Genomic DNA, 8158 nt, shown 5'->3' on the forward strand with positions numbered 1-8158 from the left:
TTGAAACATTAACACACATCTCCTCACATTCTCAGTGGGGAACCACTAAATGAAAACAAATAAAAACCGTAAGACAATGGGAGACGTTATCAAGATAGAATGACTTTGTTCAATATAAGAGAAAACACATTCTGGAAAGCTATAACATTGTAGCCATGACACCTGCTAGCACATCCTTCCATTGGAAGCCAGCAACTTTTAGTTTGCCATTTCTCACCAGGCACCATGACAAACACTAGCAGTTAAACCCATAAGTAAGATGTGGTTCCTGTCCCCAGGGAGCTCACAGTGCAATGGTAAAAAGAGATACAAGTAAATAAATTCAATGAAATAATATATTTTCAACAATGAGTTTATTTAAGAAGGGCAAAGGAAGCAGAACAGGAGTGGGGAGTGAGGACAGACATCCCAAACAATAAGGACACCATCTGAGAGGCTGCACGTGTAGAATAAAGAGTCCAGTATATTGAGTAGTTCTGCCTGGGTTTAAAGCCCAGCTCAGCCCCTGATCGGCTGTGTGACCTCAGTAAGTTCTGAATCTCTCCAGGCTCAATTTCCTCATCTGTCAAATGGGGACACTGAAGGTGTCTATCTCACACGGTGATTCTGCGGAGCAAACAAGTGAAAGCATACATAAGAGCAGCAGGTATGCAGTAAGTGTTTCATAAATGTGTATCATGATCATGCTTTGGGGCTTGAAGGATGAAAAAGAGCTCTTTGGGCACATGGGCATCAGGGAATAAGTGGAAGAATATTCCACTCATGGAGGGTCTTCCCCATACACTGGCTGTTTCAAAGCTGTTAGAAGATCCAGTTTCCAACTCTGGTTGCCCCATTTGTAAGAGGTATGTTCTCAAGCAAAATCTTCATCTTCTATGCACTTCAGTTTCCTTGTTTATGAAATGGTGATAATACCATCCAAATGGTGATAAGAGAAATAGTGGTGCTTTGCAAACTCAAAAGCCCCCACAAATGTAAGAGGGTGGAGACTGCCCAAAATACAGGAAGCCACTTAGAGGAAACAAGATTAGGAGGGCAGGGACACTGCTTGCTTTTGATCCAAGCAAATTACTTCTCTGAGCCTCTATTTTCTTGTCTGAAAAATTAGATCAATAAGGTTCATTTCGTAAGTATCTTGTGAGGATTCAAAGAAGTTATTTATGCAAAGAAGTGTCTCAGGGCCACCCATAGTAGATGCAGTAAATGCTCATTTCCTTCTTGCTTTTCCTCCCAACTTTGAGACATTAGCTGAAATTTACATTTGGGAAGACCTGGTGCCTGAATGGCATTATGTCCTGTGTTCCCAGGTTGCCAACAGAGGCCACCCTCGCCTGGATCAGATGGGACGGCAGAGGGAGACTTTCCAGGGCACACACACATACTTTGCCCCTGACAACGTCTATTCAAAGTCTATAGGAGACAGCACAATTGTGACCCTGGGTTCCCTCTCAGATGGCTGTCCCACAGAGAAGTGTCATGAACGTTCCCATAACTGGCAGCTACAACTGATTCCAAATAAGTCTGCCTTACCCAAAAGTGCAAACAGCTCACAAGAGAAATAGAAATGAGATCCAACTTCAGTGCACATGGGACAGGAAGCCCAAGCACGTGCTGTGCCCAGACATGTGGGCTCAGAAAACATGCCTTCTCCCCCTGCATGAGTATGCCATGTACTCAGAGGAAGGCAATGCAGACAGTACTCAGGATTGGGGATAGTGATGCCCAGCCTACCTTCTGGCTTGACCTGAGGCTTCTCATTTCTCCAGGGTGCCAGAACAGGGCACGTGGGGCATACTTTTCTGCTGTGAGAAACTAAAAAAAATAAGATCGTAGTGAAAGGAGCCCCAAAAGACCCTGGCATTTGCTTTATGCTCTTGAGTGACCTGAGACTTGCGCTTTCTCGGCTGTAGAGGAGGTTGTGATGAGATGTTCTGAGATGCCCTTTAGCCCTCCTTTTCTAGAGGGCTGTGATGTTCTATCTTCTGTCCCTAACACTCATGAGGAATTGGGACAACTCGCACAGGCAATATTCTGACTACTAGTTATTATCAGTAGCATGAATAGCTCATTAACACTTTTGACAAAATCAGATTGCACTTAAATCTACCCCCAGAGGGCAGTGTGTCTAATTTAATCCACGCACTGAGATTTGGAAAGTCTTGGGGTTGTATCTGAGACCTCCATTAAAAACATGGCAAGTGAGAGCCCTGAAAAGACAGGCCTGGATGGGGACCCCGGCTCTGCTCTTTCCAAGCCATGTGGACTCCAGCAAGTTATGCGACCTCTCTGAATCTGTATTCTTGTCTGTAACGTGGGAATAATGATAATGCATACCTCATAAAACTGAGAGAAGAATCTATAAGGTGTATAACAAATAGTAAGCATTCAGGAACAATTAGTGGTTAATATCATTATCATCATCATTGCTATGACCATCTTATCCACCACCGAGGCAATGCCCCAGTCTTTGAATAGTCTTGGTGTAGATATTTCTTTGGAGGTCTAGTGATCACTCAGGTTTTAGACCTAGGCCCTCTTACCTTCTTGTTCTTACACATTCTCCCTGGATATTCTCACCTAAACCCATGTACCAGCTATGGTCTTTATCCCAGGGACTCCCACATTTAGATGTAAAGCCCAGAATTCTCTCTTAGGCTCTAGAACCATAAATGCAACTGTCCTCTAGGATGTTCTACAGATCCTTCAAAGTCATATTGTTCCAAAACCGGATTCATTTCCTCCACCAATCTTCTCTTATTTGTTGTTTCCTATTCTGATGAATGGCCCTACCATCAAACCCCAAACCACAAAATCAGCTTGATTACTTGCTCTCCCTCGCTTCTTTCCCTCTGCTTCAACACCAAATCATCCAGTCCTGTTTATCTGACCTTCTAAGGAAATTTTATCTCTATACTATCTCTTGTCCAGCTCGGGCCACTACTCTCTCTCTCTCTCTCTCTGTGTCTCTCTCTCTCTCTTTTTCCCTCCCCACCCCCTTCTTTCCTAAGCTGTGCTAAGAACTTTCTAACTTATTTTCTTTTTCTACTCTTCATGAAAAAGCCACAGTGATCTCTCTAAAAATAGTATATGCATTCTTCATGTTAAGAATTTATTGATGCCCACCCATTGCTCATATGGTAAAACCCAAGTTCCTTAACTTGGCTTTCAAAATGATCCGTGCACCTGCCAGTGTGACCTCTGCTTCTGTGCTCTAAACATTCTCAACTTCCTCTGGCCTTGTGAAATCCCCAGCTTTCTTTGCTTCCCGATCTTTGCTTAGAGTTCCCTCCTGCTCATGCAAAAATATACCCCCCACCTTTTTTTTTCTTCTTTTTTCTTTTCTTTCTTTCTTTTTTTTTTTTTTTTTTTTGACTAGGCAGCTCCAGCTTGTCCTTAGCTTCAGGGTCAGGTTTCTGGGAAGGTGTCCCCACCTCACCCCCAAATCTGTAAAGCTGCCACTCTTCCAAGTTCCCACAGCACACTGGGTCACCGATTACAGCACAGAGCCCTTGGATGGAGCTTCCCTGATTACTTCTTTGTCTCCTGTTCTGGATCATCATCTCCATGGGGACAGAGCTCAACTTACCTTGTCCACCTTTGGGTTCTCAAGGTCTAGAACAATGTCTTATGCTAGGTAAATATTTTGAGGTTGAATAAAGAAATTAAGTGTCTCTGGTTGTCTCTAAAGATTTGGGGATCTATCTCTCTCTTCCAGACCCCGAGGGTCCCCAGTGTTGCATGGCTGCCAGAGTCAAGGGTTCCCCTCCATGCCCAGGTAGAAAAGAAAAGACAATAACTGTGCCAGGGCAGGAGGCCCCTCACACTTGGAACAGCCTAGTCTAACAATGCATCCTCCCCCGCCTCCTCAGAGAATGAAGAATATAACAGGATTCAAGGCCTAGACTTGGGCGTGTGTAACTCTCTCTGGAAATAGTCAAAGAAGGATTATTGATCTCGCAGCGTTGGGGGAGGGAGTAATTCTTCGAGAATTCAGGAATTGTGGAAGAGGTTCTTGGGTCTTCTTCTTCTCCCTCCCTATCGCCCCCTCTCTGCCCTCACCACCCATAGCCACATACAGAGCCACGACCATCTTACAAACATACTAGAGAGGGTCTGTCATCTCTCTAGGATGACGTCAAAACAGCACTTGTCCTCCTCTTCTCAGCCTGGTGGCCCCTACTGTATAGTCTTTACATCTTTCCTCTGCCGGTGCTGTCATCTAGCTCCTGACAATTCTTTAGACCCTAGAAAGCAGACCCTGAGATGGGGATTTTTATGCAGGTGACTTATGAAAGAGAGCTTCCAAGAGAAACCTGCCAGAAAGTGAGAACAGTGAGACAGGGGAGGAGAAGAATCTAGGCACAGAAGTGGTTTCAGGTCGTGTCTAGCCTCATTCTGGTCTCACAGGGAACCCCTGAGGGTAAACTATACCATAAAGTCTGTCCTACCTTGAGATGAGAGAGTGAGTCTTTTGAGTCCTGCACTGGCCAGTCATTGGCTCTGGTGTGCCCCGAGTGATGACAGAGGGAGTCAGGGCATAAGTCCCAGGCCCCGCCGGGCTAGGCAGCTCCAACGGCCCAAGGACAATTCTCTGAAGAGGCGTTCAATTGTGAGCTGCTGGCAGCAACACCCATGGGGGCTGGTAAAAGGAAAACAGAGATCAGAGTGATGCTGTAGACCCTTTGTTTCACTGGCAACTGTTCCTGACCTTCAGCTGGAAGTCCTGAGCCACTGTGCTTTCTGGGAGACTTTGGAGAGCTTCCAACACCTCTAGCAATCTGTTCTTCATACTCCACTTCAGACTCCTGTATCGTCCAACCTCACACATCTGTGTGCAAGTGTTAAAATAGTGATTCACAGCCCAACCACATCCCTGTCAGAGGCAAGATGGAAGAAACTGAATGCCTGCCACTATCCAGTCCCAACCGGAGCCACGAAGCAGAGACATTGCCGGATGTTCGTGTTGTACAGAGTCATGTCTTCCACCAGTAAAATAACCAGTCTTGATGCAAGAGAGAAAAGTGGGTCATGCCCTCCATGCTGATCTCTATTATGGGAAGAGCCTGTTGTTCATCTTAAAGAACTGAGAACCACGAGCGCCGGCTTAGACCAAGTGACAAGGTCCTCATGACTCAATAAATAAATGAGATGAACTTGGTGCAAACTTTCCTGTGAAGTATCAAAGTGGCAATATGGAAAGTGGGTGGTGCCATTACCAGGCAAGCTTGGATTCAAATCCCAGCGTCACAACTCACCAACAGTGAGAGCTTGGGCAAATTCCTCACTTTTTCTGAGACACATCTATACCACAGAGACAGCATGTACCCTGCAAAGTTGTTATGAAAATCAAATAGAACCTGGCACATAATAAGGGCTCAATAAATGAAAGCCATTATTCTGAAGTTATCACCCCTATAGAAAGAAAAACTGGAAAGGAGTGGGAATTGATATTTTTGGAGAAAGAGAAAAGAGAAAATGTGCATGTGTGTGTGTGTGTGTGTGCACAGGTACATGTGAATGCATGCACATGCACTAGGTATTGTTGTTCTGAATGCCTGAATACCTTATTATTTCATGAGAGATAACAATTTTGTGATTGGGATGTTATGGGTATTTCTACTTTACAGAGGAGACTGAGGAACATATCATTTTTTTCTCTGTTTAGAGATCAGGGTGTGGCTTTTTTTAAGGTTTATTTATTTATTTTTAAGAGACAGAGAGAGAGAGCACAAGTGAGGCAGAGGCAGAGAGAGAGAGAGGGAGAGAGAGAGAATCCCAAGCCAGATCCAAGCTGTCAACACAGACCCCGATGCAGAGCTCAAACTCATGAACCGTAAGATCATGACATGAACCAAAATCAAAAGCCAGACACTTAATTGGCTGAGTCATCCAGGCCTCACTGAGATCGGGTCATGACTTTCAATGAGACACTTCACCCCCCAAGATAAAGAGAAGGCCACTAATGCAAATTCTAGAATGAGGCAGTGTCTGAGGTCCTTGCTGGTCGTCATATTTCCCAACCATCTAGAGCTTTCCAGGAAAGGCAACATCAGCATGGAATATTGGTGGGTAATATCAGCTTCCCATATCAGCCCTGCCTTCTATGGATTCAGGGCTCAGGACCGTAAATAACCCCCAGGATGCCTGGATATCCAGTTGTCTGCCTTTTGGTTATGATTCATCATAAAACTGACTGATGTTTAGATCAATAGAGCAATACTGCTCTAGAAATGACCCAGAATCCTCTTCATTTTTCTGGTAGGGAGATCCTATTTAAATAATGACTGTCATTTGGAAACTGACACTTATACCACAAGCCACACCAGAACTCTCTGCTTGTGAGTATTGGGTACATATTTGTCAATGGTCTTGAAAGTCAACTGTAAAGGGACACCTATTCTTAAGTAAAATGGCACCAAAGAAGTCTACTCTCTTGTCACCCCACTTCCTTAAGCTGTTGTGGCTCTGATTCCGTAACTATGAACTCCTCTCTGATTCTGAGGATGTAAGTCAGAATAGGAGACAGCGTTTGTCAATTATATGGTCATCTAAGACAGACTCTGATTTATTTGCTCTTTTCAGAGAGGCTGCCATCATCACCCTAGTTCATAACTAGCTCTAGCAAATAAGAGCTTTTAAAAAAGAAAGTTTGAGTGCTTTCTGTGGTGGAGAACTGTTCTGAACATTTCGCATGAACTTATTTAATATTCACAAAAACCCCATGAAGTAGAAAATTACCATTACGCCCATTGTACTGATGTGAAAGTTGTGGAGTTGTGGCATAGAAAGCTAAAATAACTTACCCACAGTCAATAAAACAAACAGTGGTGCTGATGTTTGATCAAGAGGCTGTCCAATTCTGGTACAAATTCTTAAATTCTCAACCTTCTTACCTTTACAGAATGCCCATTATGGATTAATTCTACCAACTTTCTTTCAATGGCAAGTACATTCTCTAGCTTTGTTTGTTTCAGAAATATCCTTTCCAGGAGTTAAATAAATTGAGTTCCAGTCAAGTGTAGACTGGTATGGTATGACTTGGTAGCTGAGCTCAGTAGGGTATGACAAGTCATATTTATTTGAATACCTACTGTATTAGTGTGTTGGGGCCGTCAAACAAAATGACACAGACCTGGTGGCTTGAACAACAACTTATTTTTTCATAGTTCCTGAGGCTGGAACTCCGAGATAAAGGTGTCAGCAGATTTTGCATTCTTCTGAGGTTTCTCTCCTGGGCTTGCAGGTGGCCAGCTTCTCACCGTGTCCTCACCTGGCCCCCTTGTGTCTGTTTGTGTGTGCTATGTCCCCTTCTTATAAGGACACCAGTCAGATTGGATAGGGCCCACCCAAAAGGCCTCATTTTAACTTAATTACCTCCTGAAAGTCTTCATCTCTAAATACAGTCACATGCTGAGATGCTGGGGGTTAGGGTTTCAACATATGAATAGTAGGGGGACACAAATTCAGCCCATAATACCTGCTAAGTATCTGGCACTGTGATGTCATTTTACAAGATAACTCACAAAGGTGAATAAATCAGGGCTTACTTCCTCTGTGCAATGGACCTCCCAGTTCCTACATGACAAAGTTACAGAGTATAAGATGAGATATAGTGTGTAAGGAATACAAAGTAAAGTGCTAGGGGAATTCAGGAAAATGAGAGGTGATTTTCCAGATCTGGGGGAGGTCAAAACATGCTTCATGGTAAATCTAGCATTTGAGAAAGTTCCCACCAAGATTTGATTTGGGGTTACGAGGTAAAGGTAGATGATTTTTGTCTATGACAGTCTAAACCCAAAGAAACAACAAGATGACACATCATTTACTTGTACTTTTTTATTGTGACCTTCCCCCACCCCCTTTCTGAGTCGAGGACAGAATGATTGGAGCTCGGTGTTTTTAAACACTGACATGTAGTAGATGGTCTTACTCAAAACTCTTGTTTTTTTCCTTCTGCAAGCATTTCAAGTTATGTCTCTCGTCAAGTAACTGACAGATGAAAATTAAGTCTGACCTGGAACCAACAAGGAGCTTGCGCCATGAGTGGATCCAACAGGTTAATAAATAGGTCTTTCAGTCATATCACATGTTGTGCTTTTCAAAGTATTTTGCCCATTTTGATCTTTGTGGCAACAATACTGTGAGAGGCATGCTTAAT

The 8158-nt window shown here is 43.6% G+C and overlaps 1 long non-coding RNA gene across 1 annotated transcript; it reads right to left on the reverse strand.

Moving 5' to 3' along the window:
- Positions 1-370: 370 nt before the first annotated feature.
- Positions 371-7415, reverse strand: LOC122230602. The gene is made up of 4 exons (XR_006207606.1): positions 7375-7415; positions 4449-4639; positions 1732-1812; positions 371-606 (listed from the first exon to the last, which is right to left on the reverse strand). It is a non-coding gene; the product is annotated as an uncharacterized LOC122230602 (long non-coding RNA).
- Between the last annotated feature and the right edge of the window lie 743 nt (positions 7416-8158).

Source organism: Panthera tigris, chromosome C2 (genome assembly GCF_018350195.1).
Source record: "Panthera tigris isolate Pti1 chromosome C2, P.tigris_Pti1_mat1.1, whole genome shotgun sequence".
In the NCBI taxonomy this organism is placed as follows: domain Eukaryota; kingdom Metazoa; phylum Chordata; class Mammalia; order Carnivora; family Felidae; genus Panthera; species Panthera tigris.